This window comes from Miniopterus natalensis, chromosome 5 (assembly GCF_054644295.1).
Source record: "Miniopterus natalensis isolate mMinNat1 chromosome 5, mMinNat1.hap1, whole genome shotgun sequence".
NCBI lineage: Eukaryota > Metazoa > Chordata > Mammalia > Chiroptera > Miniopteridae > Miniopterus > Miniopterus natalensis.
The window spans coordinates 32176188-32194945 of NC_142085.1; the positions used below are offsets into that span (position 1 = coordinate 32176188).

Genomic DNA, 18758 nt, shown 5'->3' on the forward strand with positions numbered 1-18758 from the left:
TGAGGTTTATAGCAGAGTGAAATGTCATTCCAGGAATCTTGGCTTCCAGTGTTTCGGGCCGATCAAGTCAAAAGAATTTTCAGGGACAATGGAGATAAGTTTTCTTAATCAGATTTTTCAAGGTCCACTGTATTAACTTATGCATCCATTCAGTAATAAATAATTGAGGAATTACTATCGTTTATTTTTTTTAACTTGATTTTAGAGAGAGGAAGGAAGAGAGAGGAATGTCAATGTGAGGGAGAAACATTGATGAGCTGCCTCCCTAACTTGCCCTGACCTAGGATTTAACCCACAACCTAAATATGTGCCCCGACTGGAATCCAACCCCCACCTTCTGATGTAATGGATGATGCTCCAACCAACTGAGCCACACCAGTCAGGGCAAGGAACTACTCGAGTTTAGCTCCTGTGCGAAGAGCTGGAGATAAGCCAGTAAATGAGGGTAATGCAGACTCAGGCCTCATGTGGTTTATGTTCTAGCATCGCCCCTTGGAACCTGGATCTGTGCAGAACTGCCTGTGGCGAGAGAGGCAGGGAGAGAGGCTTTGGCCTGGACAGGGCAAGCTGATCTGTTCTCTACAAGACTGTGGCTACTCTTCATCTTTAATACTCTCCTGTGCTGTGAGGGAAACTATGTGGAGACATGATTAAAGCTCTTGGGAGACAGAGCTTTAAGTCCAGCAAAGTGGTTTAATCTTTGATTAAACCAAACAGGTAGAGAAAGAGTCACCAGAGGCAAAATCAAAGGAGGCTGTATTTTAGAATTGGTGAATCTGACATCCATTTAAATGGACCTCGGTATTGGGTGTTCTAAGAATTGTCTCCCACCCCTCAGTGAAGACAGCTGTGCAGTGGGGCTGCTTCAGAAAGTCAGGAGTCATGGGTGGAACAGCTTGATAGGAACTGCACTTGGAGATCAGCAGGGTTTTCTGAAGAGAGCACTAGGCTGGGAGTCTTGTCTCAGACTCAATTTTTCTACTATGAAAATGGGAACAACAGGCATATTTAACAATTTCCTCCTTTCTTTCTTATAAAAATAAAATAATATAAAAATAAAAGTCATATGGAAATACAAGTGACCTGGTATAACCAAAACAACTTTGAAAAAAAATCTAAAGAACTAATACTACCTGATTTTAACATTTACCATAAAGATAAAGTAACAAAGAAAGTATCATGGTAGTGTAAAGATAGACAAATAGACCAACCGAAAAGAATAGAGTCCAGAAATTACCCCACAGGTATATGGAAAACTTAGTTTCAACAGAGATACAAAGAGAATTCACTAAATAAATAAATAGTTTTATTAAAATTTTTTCAGCAAAACAATTGGAACAATTAAATGTTATTTTTTTAATAGAATTTCAATTCATATCTGTCACATTTGTCATACATGTACATTTATCAATTTTATAAATAACTTTATTTATAAATAAAGTTTTAGATATGACACTAAAAAGATAAACCATAAAAAAAGCTGATACATTAGAGTTTATCAAAATTTAAAATCTCTTTTTTTAAAAAGACTCTGCTAAGAGAATGGAAAAACAAGCCACATTGGGAGAAAATTACATACATCATAAAGGGCTTTTATCAAAATATATAAATAACTCTAAAGAAATAATTCAATGTTTAAATGAATAAATGATTTGAATAGACACTCCCTATAAACATATGAAAAAAATGCTCAACATTAGTTGTTAAGGAAATTCAAAAACAACAAAAAAATTTTAAACCATGGAAATGTTTGTTAATTTAATTGTGATGGTTTTATGGGCATATACATATGTCGAAACTTATCAAGTTATATACATCATCTGTGCAGTTTATTGTATGGCAGTTATGCCTCAATAAAGATGTTAAAATTTTTTAAATTTAAAAATATCATTACAAAAATAAAAAGTCAAACTACATCCTGGGAGCAAATATTTGCAAGTCATATATCTGATAAATAATATGTAAAGAACTTTTATGACTCAATAATAAGATAGGCAAGTTAATTTAAAATGGGCAAAAGATATGAATGGACACTTCATCAGAGAAGTGTGAATGGCTGATAAGTACATAAAAATCATTAATCATTAAGAAAATTCAAATTAAAACTGCAGCGAGATATCACTATACACCCACTAGAGTGGCTGTAATAAAATAAGACTGACAATACCAACTGTTGGTGAGGATTAGTAGAAATTTGAAACCCTTATACACTGATGATGGTAATGTAAAATGATACAGGCACTTTGGAAATAGGTTTGGAATTTTCCTAAAAAGTTAAACATGTACTTACTATATAATCTGGCAATTATACTCCCAAGTATTTATTTACCCAGGAGAAATAAAAAACATGTCCACAGAAATATGTGTATGTCATTGTCCACAGCAGCATTATTTAGAAGAGCTAAATATGGGAAATTGGAGAGTGGATAAACAAAATGTGGTACATGTATCCATACAAAGAATACTACTCAGAAATTAGAAATGAGCTCCTTATCTATGCAGCAATGTGGGTAACCTTCAAATCATTATGCTCCATCAAAGAAGCCAGACCGAAAAAAGGCTGCATGTTGTATGATTCTGTTTATGTGACATTTCTAGGAAGAAAGAGTGAAAACATAGAGACAAAAAGTGTATCATTGGTTGTCCAGGCTGTAGACGTGACAGGCAACTGACTCAAATGAGCACAATAGAACTTTCTAAGTGATGGAAGTGTTTTAATCCCAAATTGTGATGGTTGCACTATGATATAAATGTACTAAAACTCATTCAACTGTACATGTAAAACATGTCATTATTATCATGTATAAATTATACCTTAATAAAACTTAGAAATAAGAATACCTAGGCTGGAATTAGGAATTTGAGACTCATTAGCATACAGACGGTCACTGTAACTGTAAAAGTGGAGAAGATATACCTACGGAAAGACCACTGAAAGGGATTATGTAAGAACCTGGGACAGGTCCCTATGGACCAGCAATACTTAGAGGACCTAGCACAAAAGAAAATGAGAAAACGTGGCTATAGAAGTAGAATAAAACGCAAAGAGTGTAGTGTCTCAGCAAGCAAGCATTGCTCAGAGGGTGCTGGTCAAAATAAAAGAGATCAGATGCTACAGATGGCTCAAAGAAGAAAAAAGGCCAAAAGGTGTCTAATGGTGGTCACCCGAGGCCTTGGAATGAGCAGTTTTTGAGGAGCAGGGAGGGTGCAGGTCAACCTGGAGTGGACTTTGGAGTGAGTGAGCAGTAATGGAATGCAGACAAGAAGTGTGGGGAGTCTGTTTCAGTAAATTTATCTGAAATTGGAAGAAGGCAGATGAAGCAGAAACTGAGAGATGCAAGTGAGATATTTTTGTTTCAATAGAAGATTCAACAGCATGTTTCACTGTAGTTGGAAAGAAGTGAGCAGGAGGAAGGATGTTGAGGACTCTTGGGAAAGGGCACACATTTAAACATAAATTGCATGAGAAGAAAGAAGAAGATGGGATTGAAAGCACAGGTTGAGGGAAAAGCATTAAACTGAGAATGAAACAATTCTACCATGCATGCGAATGGAGGAAATGATGGTATGAATGTAAGTGAATTCATAGATTTCAAGGCATTAAGGGAAAGCTCCTTGGATGGCTTCTTTTTTCTCCGTGGGAAGCTTGGTCATCTGAGAGTAAGAGCAGAAGCCCTAATACTAAGGATTTGAAGGGAATAGGGTAGTTTAATGACCTAGAAAGAGGTTAGTGATCATGAATTCATAGTGGTGCTTAACTGCCCAGCTATATCATTTTCTCTAGAATTAGTCAACAGCCTAGGAACAAGAGAGAAGATGGATAGTTGGATTCACTGAGGTTGGTACCATCAGGAAGACAGAGAAGATCCAGAGTGTTTAGAGCAGTGATAAGAGAGTAGTTGAAGGGTAGATCATGAGTATGGTCAAAAATGAAGACACTGGGGGCTGATAGACATCATCTTCACTTGGGTTGCCCTGATACAAGTTTCAAGACAATGCTTGGGGCAGGTAGTTTATTTGAGAGGGATGGCAAGGAACAAGTGTGAGGGAATGGGGAGAATAAGTCAGGTAATAAGAAAAAGCTAATAAAAGGATGTATTTTTAGCTGATTATCATTGTAGGGAACTGGGACTGAGTTATGCTGGGGACCTCTGAGGAATCATGTGGAATGTGCCTCACAATTGTCTCTGCAGGCTAGGAAACTGATGTGTTAGTCCATCAACTCCTGTCACCCTTTGGTGGAAGACTGCTTTCAGGGACCTTACATGTACCCCCAGACACACACTTCCTTCCAGGCTGCCTTTCTAGGGATGAACAAATCATCCAGTTTCAGAAAAGCCCCAGAGGCAGAAAAACAAAGATAGGAAGGAGAGTTGAGCTTGAGGTGAAATGTTGACTCCATAGGAACTGAACACCACGACTGGAGCTGAAAACTGATGGAAGCCTAGGGCATGTGGTACGAGGTCAAAATAGACCAATTGAATGAAGTCCCTAGGAAATCAAAGTAGTTGAGCAAATAACTTGAGGTAATAGGAGGAGGTCTTTGACCATGTGAAAGTTACATATATCCTCTGAGCTGTTCACTTGTCATCGGTAAATGGGGTTGAGAACACCCACTTGTAGTTGCTGCTGGAATTAAAAAGAGTCCTTGCTATGAAAAGCACTTGGCATGGAGTCTGGCATGTAGTAAGTCATATGGAATAGAAGCTAGTATATTGTTGCTAGTACCTTGAAACATTAGTAATGCCAATAATTACGTACATTGTGCATAATAATGGATTAATTCGGACTCGATAAAAAGGTTTCACTACTTACCTGAATGTAATAGTTTAAATACCAAAGCATTGCAGTTTTGTTTGGAAGGACATTAACTTTTTATATAGTTTCGTCAAAGAATAGTCACTGGGAAAACCTTTAACGCAATCTAATTCCCATTCAGACTCTTTCCTTTGGTTAGGATTGCATTTAAGTTTCAATTAGTCTAGAATGATTTATTGCATTTTCAAAGAAATCTCCAGAGATGTTCTGTTAGTTTTGTTTTTGACTCTTTTCTGCTTTTGAACTTATCCAAACACTGAGAAACAGTCTAAATGCATCTACTCTCCAACCTCTGATGGCAAATAAATTTTCTTTAATTCTAGCTTAAATCTGTAGTGCTGTGTTTTTACTCTTCTTCTCAATGGAGGAAAAAAGGAACAGCTGGTTTCTATTGTCAGCTTTTGTTCAGTATGCAGTGCTTGAATATCTTTTGGGGGGGTCTGGATATAGAACTCCCAGTGCTTTTTCCCCCAGAGAATGATAGAATTTACAATGGAGCTGCTTTAGAGCTTTCCTAGTCCCAATATATATAACCTGATGAATTAATACCAGTTAAAATATTATCATCATCTTACATTTCTTTTCTATTGCTTGTAGTAAATTACCTGATGTATCCTTTGCTCAGTTACCAACTGGGATATTATTCTTTTTCTTATGAACAATAAAAGCTCTGCATGTTAACCAGTGAGCCACCATGCACTTTTCCTCATTTTGTCATTTATCTTTGAGTATTTATTGTTGCCTTACAAGTATATCACTAACATTTTGTCAAATATAAAATGTATTCTATTATGAATTTTGTTTGTTGGTTTTAATGCTTAGAGAAATCTTACCATGAGCTCTGAGCTATGTTCACTTATATTTTCTTCTGCTCCTTTAATATTTTTATTTTTAAAAGGGCCCTCTAACCCATCCAGAATTAAATACAAGATTGCACATTTATTCTTGATAAAGTGCATGTTGTTTATTATAGCATGTTGTTTCAGTCTGTAATATTTCATATTACAAATCTGTTACATATATCTGTATAATACATAATATATTAGTGATTCTCAACTGGAGGCAATTTTGCCCCCTATGGGAAATGTGGCAATGTCTGGAGACATTTTTATTTCTCAAGATTGAGGGTAGAGGGGGTGGGGGAGAGGCTGGCTACTGGCCTCTAGTAAGTAGAGGCCAGGGATGATACTAAACATCCTACAATGAATAGGAGAGCCCTCGACCAAGAATTGTCAATAATGCCAAGATTAAGAGAACTTGATAGGTGAGAGAGATCGATCCATTGGGTACCATTCCTCTGCCAGTTATATACTCACCAATAGTAATATAACCTGGCCTGTTTTTCTTTTTCCTATTCTGATTATTTCCTTATGATACATTCTTAGAAGTGAAATCACGGAGCCAAATGAAACGAACAGATTTAAGACGCTTGAGATATATTGTCAAATTGCTGTACAGAAAGTTCCTTGTTGCTTATAGAAACAAATAAATAGTACTTGTTTTATTTCCACTCTAATCATTTTTATACAGCTTTTCTGTAAGCCTTTAAACCTCTCTTTGGTTATGGAACTCAGAATTATTTTTTTAATAAATGTTTCTTTTAAGGGATTAGCAAAGTAATCACATTGTTATAAATACCCAGACAGTGTAACTCTTTTGTTTTTTTTGTTAGTAAAGGCTCTTATGTATAATATTTTTCATTGCATAAATTGTTTCTTTCTAGGGTGAACAAGGGAAAAAAGGAGACCCAGGTCTGGCTGGCACTAATGGACAAAATGTAAGCCTAACTCTCTTTTTTCTAATAGTCTTTTCATTTTGCCACTGAAATATGTTGGCTATCTAATGCTATTAAGACTCAATCATAAGAATCAAGGCAATTTTTCACATGGCTCAGTAGAGACCTGAAGGTTTTAATTTCACTTCAGGTAGTTCCTTGACTTTATATACAGTTGACCCTTGAACAACGTGGGGATTTGGGGTGCAGTAGCCTGCACAGTCAAAAATTTGCATTTAACTCTTGACTCCCCCAAAACTTAATTGGTTCCAGGACACACATACACACACACACACACACACACAGACTCCGTGGATACCAAAATCCATGGATACTCAAGTACTCTGTATAAAATGGAGTAAATCAATGCATACGGCCGGCCCTCCACATCCACGGGCTCCTAACCACGAATCAGAAACAGTACAGGTATTTATTGAAAACAGCCGGTGTATACATGGACCCATGTAGGTCAAACCCATTGTGTCATCCTTAACAGGGCTTTCTTTCTTGTTTCTGGCTTGCATTTTTTCTGCCGCCTTCTTTCTTTTTCTTCTTACATTCTGCTGTGGCCTGGGTTCTTTCCCAGGGCTCACTTTTCACCCTGCCCCAAATCTCCCCCTACTGAGGGGTCCGTGTAGGTAAGATCACAGCGATGAAAAGCAAAGGAAGGGAGAAGCGTATCTGTGTGGCTCACCCTCCACTACACGTGGTTCCTCGACCTCATGGACACTCTTGCCTGTAACATCCTCCGGTCCTACTGTCTCCTCCCTTCACTTCAGGATATTTATCCCCTGAGGTTTTGTTTCAGTTCTCATGATGAAATTTGAAGGCTAGCCCAAATCTGTGTTTTTCTTGGACACGTAGATTAATCTTACTGGAGGCCATCAAACTCACCGTTTACTATAGAGACACTAACTTACCTGGGAAAGTGTCCACAATGAGAATCACTCTTCCCCCACAATTTTCTCTTTTCACTTGCATAAAAATGTTTTTGAAAGGTTCTGAAGGGCCTTTATGGATAAAAGGATAACAAAGCTAGATGTGACTCCTTAACACCATAGACGTGTTACGAAATCCATCTTGTATGTGGCAAATCGTTGAAGTGGGAAGGGCTGCTGATCATTACAATCCTTGGGGCCTTTGAACAAAGTAAGAGGGACATCGAGTGGAGGGTGGCTCCAAAAGAGAAATGCCCCAAGAGTAAACCTTAATAGTTAACAGTGGCATGCGGCCTGGTCACCCGCCCCCCCCCCCCCGCCCCTGGCACAGCTTTACTCTTATTTACTACCTAAGGGTCTGCATTCACATCTTTAGTATGACCCTCACTCTTTTTTCTCTCACCTTTGAAGTCACTTTTATAAACCAGAGAATGGGAACTAGCCCCAGTGGCTTACAGCTGAAGGAGCCTCTGCCTCTTCTCTCCCTCCCGACCGCACATCAGGACATGGAACGTCACAGCCCTGGGCCCATGCATTTATTCAAATGGAGCCCTAATTCACCTCCTACCCCTGTCATTGGAGGTACCTGGGCTAGTGGTACAGGTTCTGGAGTAGAAAAACAGGGCCCAGTTTGTGTCCCAGTTCTGCTGCTAGCTGAGAAATATCACTTCTCAGAGTCTGTAGAGATGAACCTTGAATAGTTTCTAAAGTCCCCATAGCTAGGATTTCCTACAAAGAGATTATTAAAACTGCGTATTTGGCCCAGCCGGGCATGGCTCAGCAGTTGAGCATTGACCTAGGATCCAGGCGATCGGGGTTCGATTCCAGGTCAGGGCACATGCCCGGGTTGTGGGCTCGATCCCCAGTTGGGGGCGTGCAGGAGGCAGCTGATCAATGACTCTCATCATTGATGTTTCTCTCTCTCTCTCCCTCCCTCTTCCTTCCTCTCTCTGAAATCAATAAAGACATATTTTAAAAAAACCAAAAACTGCACATTTGAAAGCATGATGAAATTTAAAGCATCCCTCCAGGTTTCTGGGGTTCCTGCTCCATGTAAGGCAGTGGGGAGAATAAAACGGGCACAGCTGGAGCCACAGGCCTGAAAGTTCTTTCGTGAGGATACTTGTCCTTCCTCCTCTGAACAGAGGGGACATGTGGTCCAACTGTGGTAAATGATTTGTTTTATAGTGTGTTCTATAAAACAGAGAGAACTGGGACCTTTGCCTGCGTGTTTTGTTTTTTTCTCTCATACTGTTCGTGAAAGCAAAGACCTTTTCTAGTACTTCATAAATGTTTGGAATGAATAAGTTCTCAATAAGTATTTGCTAATGTTTCATTTTAAAAACTGAGAGACTGTTAAAATAGTCTAAAATATAAGTAAGTAGAGCCTGAATTAGGAAACAGAGATGAAAGGGAGGGCACAAATAGTGATACTGCAGAGGTAGAATATATACAATTTGGTACTTGGTTACAGTGAAAAGATAAAAATAGCCCAAGGCTTTTGACTGTTTATTATGGGAAGGATGTTATCTCACAAGAAATGTAGGCATGTGGAAAGAAATTAACTATATTGTGGCAAAAGATAACCGAGCTACATACATGTGGACTCCCTGAGGTAGACGATATATTTTTAGAAGTTTATTAAGATAATATTAGAACTGAAGTAGAGAAAGGTTGTCCGAAATACTGGAATAAAACTGGAAGGAGTCTTAAGGGGTCAGAACCTAAAATGTGTTCACATTAACTTACAGATTTGGGGAGGGGGAAATTATGGTCTCTGAACGTAAGGTGACTTGGCTTTCTGGAATTAATCGATATACTCGTGTATTTGAGGGCCCATCACATGCCCTAACACTCTGGCAGCCACTGTGTGAGCCCCAGGTCTGAGGAGTTCACCTTGTAGACAGAGCCCCCAGCCTGCTCAGACTCTGACCTCTCCACTTCGAGGAACCTTGGAAGTGTCCTTCACATGCCCCCAGTCAAAGGCTGTTATTTCTTTAGCATCAGCATTGTTTAATGTAGCTCGTTAGGTACATCAGAAAGCATGGCATAGCACATTAACTAACTTTTCTCACTTGGTTACTTAATTAATATGCAGATGGTTTTATTTTCCTTTCCTTAATTTTGCCAAAGATACTCAGGAGTCATGACGAAGGAGAAATAAGAAAAGCGATGGAAGTCCCCCTCTTTCCCCTTTGCCACCGCCGGGAGTGAAGAGTCATTGGTGGTGGTGGCTTATTGTTTTATCAACTGTTTTCATGAGGAATTTGAAATGTGATCCTCAGTCCAGCTTTACGGGCTAGCTAGCCGATTTCAGAGTCAAGCAGTTTTATAGCTGGGTGGACAGGAGGCCAATCTGGATTTTTACAAATTTTCCCGATGTGCAATATAGCATTGTAAGCTTCCGCCTATGGGAAAAAAAAGAAAGAAAGAAAACTTCTTCTAGAAAATGGTAAAATCAGCCCTTAACCCCATATGTTTTACTGAGAAGTCTCTTATTTTCCCACGAAATCATGCCACCCTCGTGATTGTTTTTCAATGCAGAAATAAACGGACTCTGCAAACTAAAATCATTCAGCACTTATGACAGTTGCCTCTGAGTTTCAATAAGCACAGGTACACCTTCTTAGGGCATGGAGAGTATTACAGTAGCTATTTCAATTTGAATTGAAATCAAGCCACGATGGGGATTATAACTCTATGGGCCAGCTCACTCCAGCTACTTTCCAAGTCAGAGAAAGTTGGAAGAATTTAATATTCCTCCTAAATGAATCATAAGTCTTTTAATAGTCTTTATTCTTGCATAGTACATATATCTTGATGTAAATGTATCTTTTAATAATTTCCTCTGTGCCAGCTTCCCCACAAAATGTGCAAGCTCGCTTCAGAAAGTGTAAACCTTATTAAAGGGGAGGATGCAATGGTTCAGTCTTTCTCCAGGGGATACTGCTGGCATTTGGGACAAGACATTTCTTTGCTATGTGGGACTGTCTTACAAGGGCAGGATTGCCAGTAGAAAATCTTAGTCATTAGAACAAAAAAAAGAAATCTTTGATATCCGTCTAAGTTCAAACTTGACTCTCTCTGCCTCTCCTTCTTTGTCTGTGTGTGTGTGTGTATATAAACTGTGATTGATCTCCAGGGTATTGGAGTATTATACTAAAGTTATTGGACTAAACACATATAGTTTAAATAATGCATACCAAATATATAGTTTAAATAATGCATTTCAGACATATAATTGCAGTTGTCAAAATTTTGAATTGCTAGAATTTAGCTTTCAAAATATAAGACCCCAACTCTAAGACAATCTAGTTTATAACTGAATTATTTGGCCTGTGGCCTACTGTGGGACACATTCCACAATGGCATCTTAGAACAGACTTGAGAGGGAGCCTTGCAAAGTTATTAGTGTAACCTTTGAAGCCAGACTACCTGGACTCAGGTCCCAGCTTGGCCACTGCCTGGCTTCCATACTACTTGGTACATTGCTTATGCTCACTGTGACTCAGTGTCTTCATTTACACAATGGGGTCTTAATATTAATGGCACTTAACTCATAGGCTTTTGTTTGAGGATTACAGGGCTTATCATATGTAAAGCATGTAGTATGTAGTACAGTACCTCACATACAGTAAGAGCTATATAAATATTTGTTATTTTTAGAAACTGTGTAAAATAAAACACATTTATCTCTAATAGAAATAACTTTTTATTTATTTGTTTTTGTGTGGCTATATAATCTTAGAAATAGTAGATTTCAATCGCTGAATTTAGTCTCTTCCTCTGCATCTTTATTATTGTCTTTCAAACATCCCTTATCAGAATTGCAGCATCTGATGTTCCTAAAATAATCATGTTAATCTCCTTATACCAATCCAATCTATAATACTGACTACAAAAATACTGAAATCACAAAGCTACCAGCCGGCAACAGCTGGCGCCATTGCTAGGGGAAGGTGATGCAGTCAGTGGAAGACAGGTAAAGAATTAATGGATGGGTTAAAAATTTTAACAAATAACATTATTTTGTATCATCTTTTGATGTTCAAAGATGCACATATTATGAGTAGCTCTTCCAATAAAAATTAGTTTCATCATCTACCTGCTTTTATAAATGTGGTTATCATCGCCCTTCAGCTTTCTGCTTGCCTTTAGATGAGGCCCTGTCTCTGCACAGCATACAGAGTCAACTACTGTGCTTTCGAGAACTTTTATATACATGAATTTTATTGAGAACCTTGATAATAGATGCCTGCCTTATTCAATATTGAATTCAGAGTCTGTTCCATTCGATTCTTTATGCTTTATGGTAAGTGCTATATCTTTGTCTCCCCATTGATAGCAGCACCAGTGTGACATGAGGATAGAAATTGCACTTGAGGAACGCATTACAGATCTGCTTCTCAGAGCCTGCTATGATGCCAGGGCCTTAAAAACATTGTACTTTGTCACAGGAAGACATGAGTTACATGGGCCCACTTCAATGGCCATAAAGGCAGAAGCTTGACAAATGCACTGCTTCTCAATTGCATTTTATCCCTTATGTGAGTTAAAGCACAATTGTACATATCCATCAAAGTGAGTGCAAAACTGAAGTATTAATTATCCATTCAACTTGGACTTCAAAAGTAAAAATAGCATTTATTAAGTACCTACCATGTGCTAAGTGTTTTTACAATATATGATTCTCAGAACGGCCTTTCAAGATAACTATTATTTATGTGTGTTTTACAGGGAAGCTTAAATAACTTACTCAGGATTATGCATAAAATTCAACTCCTGCCTGTCTGGGTAGCTCAGTTGGTTTAGCATCATCATCATCCCAGGTGCCAAAGAGGTTGCAGGTGCGACTCCCAGTCAGGTCACATAACTAGGCTTCGGGTCTAATCCCTGGTTGGGGCACATACAGGAGGCAACTGATGCATGTTTCTCTCTCACAACAATGTCTCTGTTTCCTTCTATTTTCTCTCTCCCCTCCTCCTCCTCTCCTTTGTCTTTAAAATCAATCAAAATATCCTTGGGTGAAGATTAATATTAATAACAATAATAATAATAATTTGATTCCTTTCCTGACTCTTCTGAACTCCACCTGCAGTAGACTTAGGCATCCCTGGGAACTGCTCTTCGTGCCTGCTCTCTGCTTCTATAGCAGCACTCAGTATTCGTATCAACTTGTAACTGGCTACATCATTCCCTGCCCCCTTCCTGACCAGAGCTGTTTGAACTAGGGATAGTTAGCTACAATCAGCGGTCAGTAAGTTCCTTCTCAGAAGTTGTAGTTAGGGTTAGTTTGTCAGGCAGAAATACCAGGGGGAAAAATTATTTTATGCCTAAAAATATCTTTGTAACATGTAACATGATGATTGTGAATCATACTAATTACTGGAAAACGACGTACCCAGAACTCAGTGTAATCACACACCCCACCCCAGAGTTAACTGTCTTCCTATATGTGATGTTTAATGTTTCCTTCTATTTTTAAAAATAATGTTTTCATATTCATAAGTTCATAGGATAAGAGGGCTTAGTCTTGCAGGAATGGATCTTTGGTGTCTTTCTTGGCCATCTCTTTCTTCATGGATAGTGTTACACCAGTAAGAAGAGAGAAAACCTCTTTTTAGTAAATTTCTCAGTTCGGTAAATGGCACAACCTCCTAGCCAGTTATTTAAGCCAAGTGCAAATCAGCCCTGATGCCTCCTTTTCTCTGTCTTCACTTCCAGTGCATCTGCAAGTCCTGCCTTCCAGTGTGTGCCCATCCAACCACTTCTCTCCTCTCTCCCACCACCACCCAGTCTAGGCCGCCCTGCTCTCTTGCCTGGAAAGCTGTGATAGCCCCTCTTCTGCTTCCACTCTTGCTGCCTTCAGTCTTTTTTCATGTTGTAGCCAAAGTGATTTATTTTTTAACACAGTCATATCATGTCATTTCCATACTTAAAACAATAAGTGACTTCCCACTGTCCTTGAATAAAACCTGTCCTTCTTACCATGGCCTGCAATTCTCTATGTGCCATGACCCCTGGCTAACCTTGACTTAACCTCCGGCTCCTTACCTGCTTGCTCATGAGACTCCTTTCACCCTGGGGGCTTTGGGCTAGCTAGCCCTTTCCTCTACCCCCAACGCTTTTCCCCAGGATCATTGCATGGCTGGGTCTTGTGAAACAAGTTTCACTCCCACACAGAGGCTGTTTCCAACCACCCCGACTGAAGGAGCAGTTCTCTCTTCCTTCAAGTTTATCACATTTAGCATGTTGACCTGTTTGTTGTCAGCCACTCTTCTCTTTGAACATAAGTTCTATAAGGGCAGGGGTCTTGATTTTGTTAAGGAAAGATTATTAAAATGGTAAGAGAGATTTTTTTATTCAAGACTATTGCTATAGGGGTATTACAGTAGGAAAGAGAGATTGAGCTCAACCCTGAATACAACAGAACAAGTGGGATTTATAGCCAACCCACAGAGTGACGGGTCAGCAAATGGAGAATTGCTAAGAGCAGAGATCAAGGGTAGGGGGACTCTTGCTAATGGCAGGCCAAAGATGTCACGGGTGGGGGATGAGGAGCCTGATCTAATATCAGGGGTGGGGAACAAGATGGGGACAAGGTTGAGGCCTAATCAAGTAGAAGGCTCAGAGGAGCCTGACTAAATTTGGTCAAGGAGAGAGTCTTTGTGAACTTCTTTTTTTTTTTTTTATCCCTATATAACACTATCTGATAGTAATACGTTATGTTGTATATTATATATTATGTATATAATATTATTTTAAAATATAATGTTACAAATTCAAGACACATATAAATATATAACATTTCTAGTAGCCACATTAGGAAAAGTAAAAAGAAACAGGTGAAACGAATTTTAATAACATATTTTATTTAATCCCTTATCCAAAATATTATTTATCATTTCAATATATAAGCAACATAAAAAGTATTAATAGGTAATTTATTATTATTAATAAGTAGTTTTTGTACCAAATATTAAAAAGCCAGTAGTATTTCCGCTCACAGTACATCTCAATTCCGACTAGCCACGTTTCAAGGACTCGAAGGGCACACACGGCTCCTGGCTACTGTACTGGGCAGTGCAGGTCTGAAGGCTGGGAGAGCGACTGCACACAGGCATACAATAAGTGTTTATTGACTAAATGGGTGAGTGAATGAGTGAACTGAGAATAAAATCTATTCACAGAACTGTGCGTTTTCCTCCTGCAAGTGTTCAGAATATGCAGGCGCCAACTTTTACTCCAGAGGCATGGGTAAATTTAGAGCTTGTGCTGCTTGATTTGGGACGGAATGGATATCTCAAATAATAAGAGCGTATCACATCTCAAATGTGATTTAATTTTTCACTCATCCGTGTTCTATAACTACTCCAAGGTAATGATGGAGGAAACAGCTATAAATTTCATCCACAAAGGTGTTTATGCAACTACAAAGGTTTTTTTCCAATTAGATGCTATTTTCATCCATCAATTTTTTTTTCTTAAAGTGTTAAGACTACAGTTTTCACATACTCTTTGGAACAAGATTTTAAGTTCCAGTTTTCTTTTGCCCCTTTAAATTTATAATTGGCTTCTGTATTGAGTACGCTCCAGGTGATGGCATTTGGCATTGTTTATTTATTGCCGACCGCCAGAGCAGTGATAGCTGGGTCCTTCAGGAACAGTAAGACGCCTAGATTTACTGTGCATTGTGTGGCTTCAGAACGTTTCTTTTTTCCATTATTGTTCTTCCCTAACTCAAGTACAAGAAAGATGTTTTTTCCTATTTACCGCACAGTCAGGGTGTGTCTATCTAGCTTGCTTTCTCTTTATACTATGAGTACTTTCGGCTGTAGAACTGATCTCCTCTGGTGAAATCTGTTGTGATTTTCTGAAAGCTGTCATTTCTGAGTCAGGTCAACTAAATACCCACTAAAAAATCTAAGAGTCTACAAGTCTCATGAATATATGTACCTGATGTGCTATGTCTTATATAGTTTCACTTTGATAGCTTTATAAATCCAGGTTTAAAAAAAAAAGAGAGAGGAATTAGAGAACTAAAAGATACTTTAAAACAGAAAAGAGATTACATTTTAGTTCCAGCTTTGTGAATGATAGGAAAAGAATACATCTTTCATTTCTTTCCCCCCCCACAATTAGATTTCTTGATGGAGACATAAAAATGTTTTCGATTTAAATCTTAAATTTGGGGGACAAGCTTTCTAAAGGCCAAATCAATGCTAAATCAGAGGTATTTACAACATCTACAAATTTAATCCAAAGTGGATACTTAAAAGCTCATATAGATCTAAATGATGTTCTCCCAGATGGTGAATTAATGTAATTTTAGCAGGAAGCAAAGTTGCACAAATATGCAGTATGCAGGACTCACACTGATTTAACGTATCTGTACCCACCACAGCGCAGATGTTGCTTGTCATTTCACCACCAGTTGTCTCTATTTCTCTCCATACTACACACTGAAGAATGGGAATTGGGAGTTCAGTAAATTATGATTTATTTTGTGACTAATGACTTGTTAGAAATTGAAGCTTTCTGTGCACTGTATAGAAATCACATTGGTTTTATTTTTTTATTTTTTTGTACAGGGTTTGAAAGGTGACTTGGGTCCTCGTGGTCCACCCGGCCCAAAAGGAGAAAAGGTATTATATTCACTGAGAAAAGTGCCAACCGTTTCTTAAGAAAACCCCTAAGAACTTATGCAGTGACTTTTCATTGATGCCTTTTAACTGCCAGAAGTTAATTTTGTTAAAATTCACCAAAGGCTGTTATGTTAAAAGCATCTGAACAAGAAAAGCCTTTTCGGTTCATTTAATTAGTTTGAAGAGACTAAATGCACAATTGCTAGTCGACATTAATTTGTGTGTATAAGATTTCCCTTTTCTCTCCCTTGCTTAACAGCGTTAGGTATTCCATCACCAAATTAGCAACCGTGTCCTGTACCAGGGAACTTTGCCAGCAGCACTGAGCTGCTACCCTAATGCTGAGGCAGGTGGCCTTTGGGGAAGGAGGCTAATTTTGTATCTCAGTCTTAGTCTAAATGCTCCATTTCCTGCCACCTTTCCTTATATTCCATTTTATAATGGCATATTGGCAATTGACCTTGAAAAGGGAATTAAGAAATAGTAAAAGCAAGAGTCGTTTGGCACAAGGTCATTGGATGATCCCAATTTGATGAGAGTTGTACGTGTAGGTGTTTTACGCTGTATTTTTTTCCTTCACCATCAGCACATTTAGAAACCCTTGTCTGTCTTCAATATTTACCTCTGCATTAAAGCTGGTCCTGTAAATCGGTCCCCAGTGAGTGATTTAAGCTGCATCAATGTTTCTTAACAATGACTGGTTATTTATATTCAGTTGTTCCCCCAAATAATGATTACACAATGCTAAGTCTTAACTTTTGAGATGACTCTATTAGATGAGAAAAGAGAAAGTCATAGAGATACTCTCAAAGTGAGAATACAAGGTCCCAGCGCCCCATGCCACACAGCATATGGCCTCGATAGTGTCCACTTAAACACCGATCGTAGCTGTGATGCTTGGTCTTAATGACTTTGAGTTCTTATGAATTAAACAGGGCTGCTGATACAATAAGGCATATAGGTGACATTTATAAATCAGAAAATAGTGAACTTTCAGATGAACCATTTTTTGAAGGTTTTGACTAGTTTGTCAATACATCCACCTGGTAATTTGTATTCATATACATCACCAAAGCAATTTTAGTATTTAAAAATACATAAATATAGGCAAAGCCTCTTACAATTGATGGCAAGTGCAATGCCAATTCAGCAGAGCGTTAGAAGAGGCAGTGGGACCACTTCTTGCAGCTGGGAGGCTTGAAGTGAGGACATCCATTTATTATTTCTGCTGATCCTCATACTAACTTTGTCAGAAAAAATTGTCTATTGATGTGACACTTCTCAGCTGCTCCATTGGCAAGGAATCATATTTGAAGAGATATTCTTTCTAATTTTGGATTAGTAGAAAAAAGAATAGAAATTAGATTACCTTAACTTTTCAAAACAAGTTCTCCAAAAAGCATGGGGGTGCACCAGGTGGTATTTATATCATGAGAGCTAAAAGCCTATGACACATTGCTCAGTGTGCAGATAAACTTCTATTTTTTTTTCACTTCAGAGTTTATCTAGATATTGCTGCTATCCATTTCAGAAAGTTTATAAACATCATGTGTAAAAAGAGACTGTTGGTTAATTACAACCTTTTAAAATTTATTTTAGGGAGATACAGGACCTCCAGGACCACCAGCCTTAACCGTAAGTATTCTTAAAATCAAAAAGCAAAATTGAAATATGTTATCCTATTTATTGTTTACACTACATCATGACTAAACCAGAATTTAAGCCATAGGGTATTCTGAGAATTGATAGTGACATCAAGGTGGATCTAGCCAAACCTCCAAATGCTAAAGATGGGGCATCTACTCACAATAGTGAAGTACTTAACCTGAGGTTATATAGGTGTTACTAGAAAAGTCTGGAAGCAGTACCTGTCCTGAGCAATTTTCTCTACCTTCCATATGGTTCATAATTTTACCACTTAAATGTTTGATTAGACATTCTTGACATGACATTTAAAGTTAATGGAAGCAGAGACAGTTCGAATTACTCTGAAGACTAAAAGAACAAAATAAACCATAATCACCCAGTGATAAAAACAGCTACCTATTTAAGTTACATTCCTCCAAACCTGCCCAAGACCATTGTTTTTTTCTATATGATTTGTGTCTTAAGATTTGCAAGTGGTAAAATGGTAATACTTCAGTAACAGATTTGAGAAAAGTTTACAATGTGCACATAATGGGATTATTCTCATTTAAGTGCTTCATCATTTATTAAGAATTTAATCATCAATATGTAATCATCTTATATTAGATACAATTTACTGTCATAGATTTTGTTCATAGGCCGTTAAGGATTCTCATTTAACTTAAAGATTTGATATAAGAATGACTCTAAACCTAATAGAAAAGAAGAAAGTTTTTAAAATAAGATTATTTGTAGCCCAAGGTCTCTCAAATTTAATGCTGGTATTACCTAATGACATAAGTTAAGAATTTAAGTCATCCATTTTCAAAGACCTGTCCTGATTATAGAAGGTCATGTTTAAAGAAGTCTTCTGGCATCTGGAGGGAGCTTTTTCCAACAGAGCAGCACAGGGATCTCAAAGGCTGTATGGCTTTGATAACATTTACATGTCTCTTT

General features: G+C 38.1%; 1 long non-coding RNA gene across 1 annotated transcript; it reads left to right on the top strand.

Annotated features, from left to right (window-relative positions):
- Nucleotides 1–6553: 6553 nt before the first annotated feature.
- LOC107523878 (uncharacterized) lies at nucleotides 6554–17855 on the top strand. Its single transcript, XR_001601908.2, has 3 exons — nucleotides 6554–6595; nucleotides 16122–16175; nucleotides 17775–17855. It is a non-coding gene; the product is annotated as an uncharacterized LOC107523878 (long non-coding RNA).
- The last annotated feature ends 903 nt before the right edge of the window (nucleotides 17856–18758 follow it).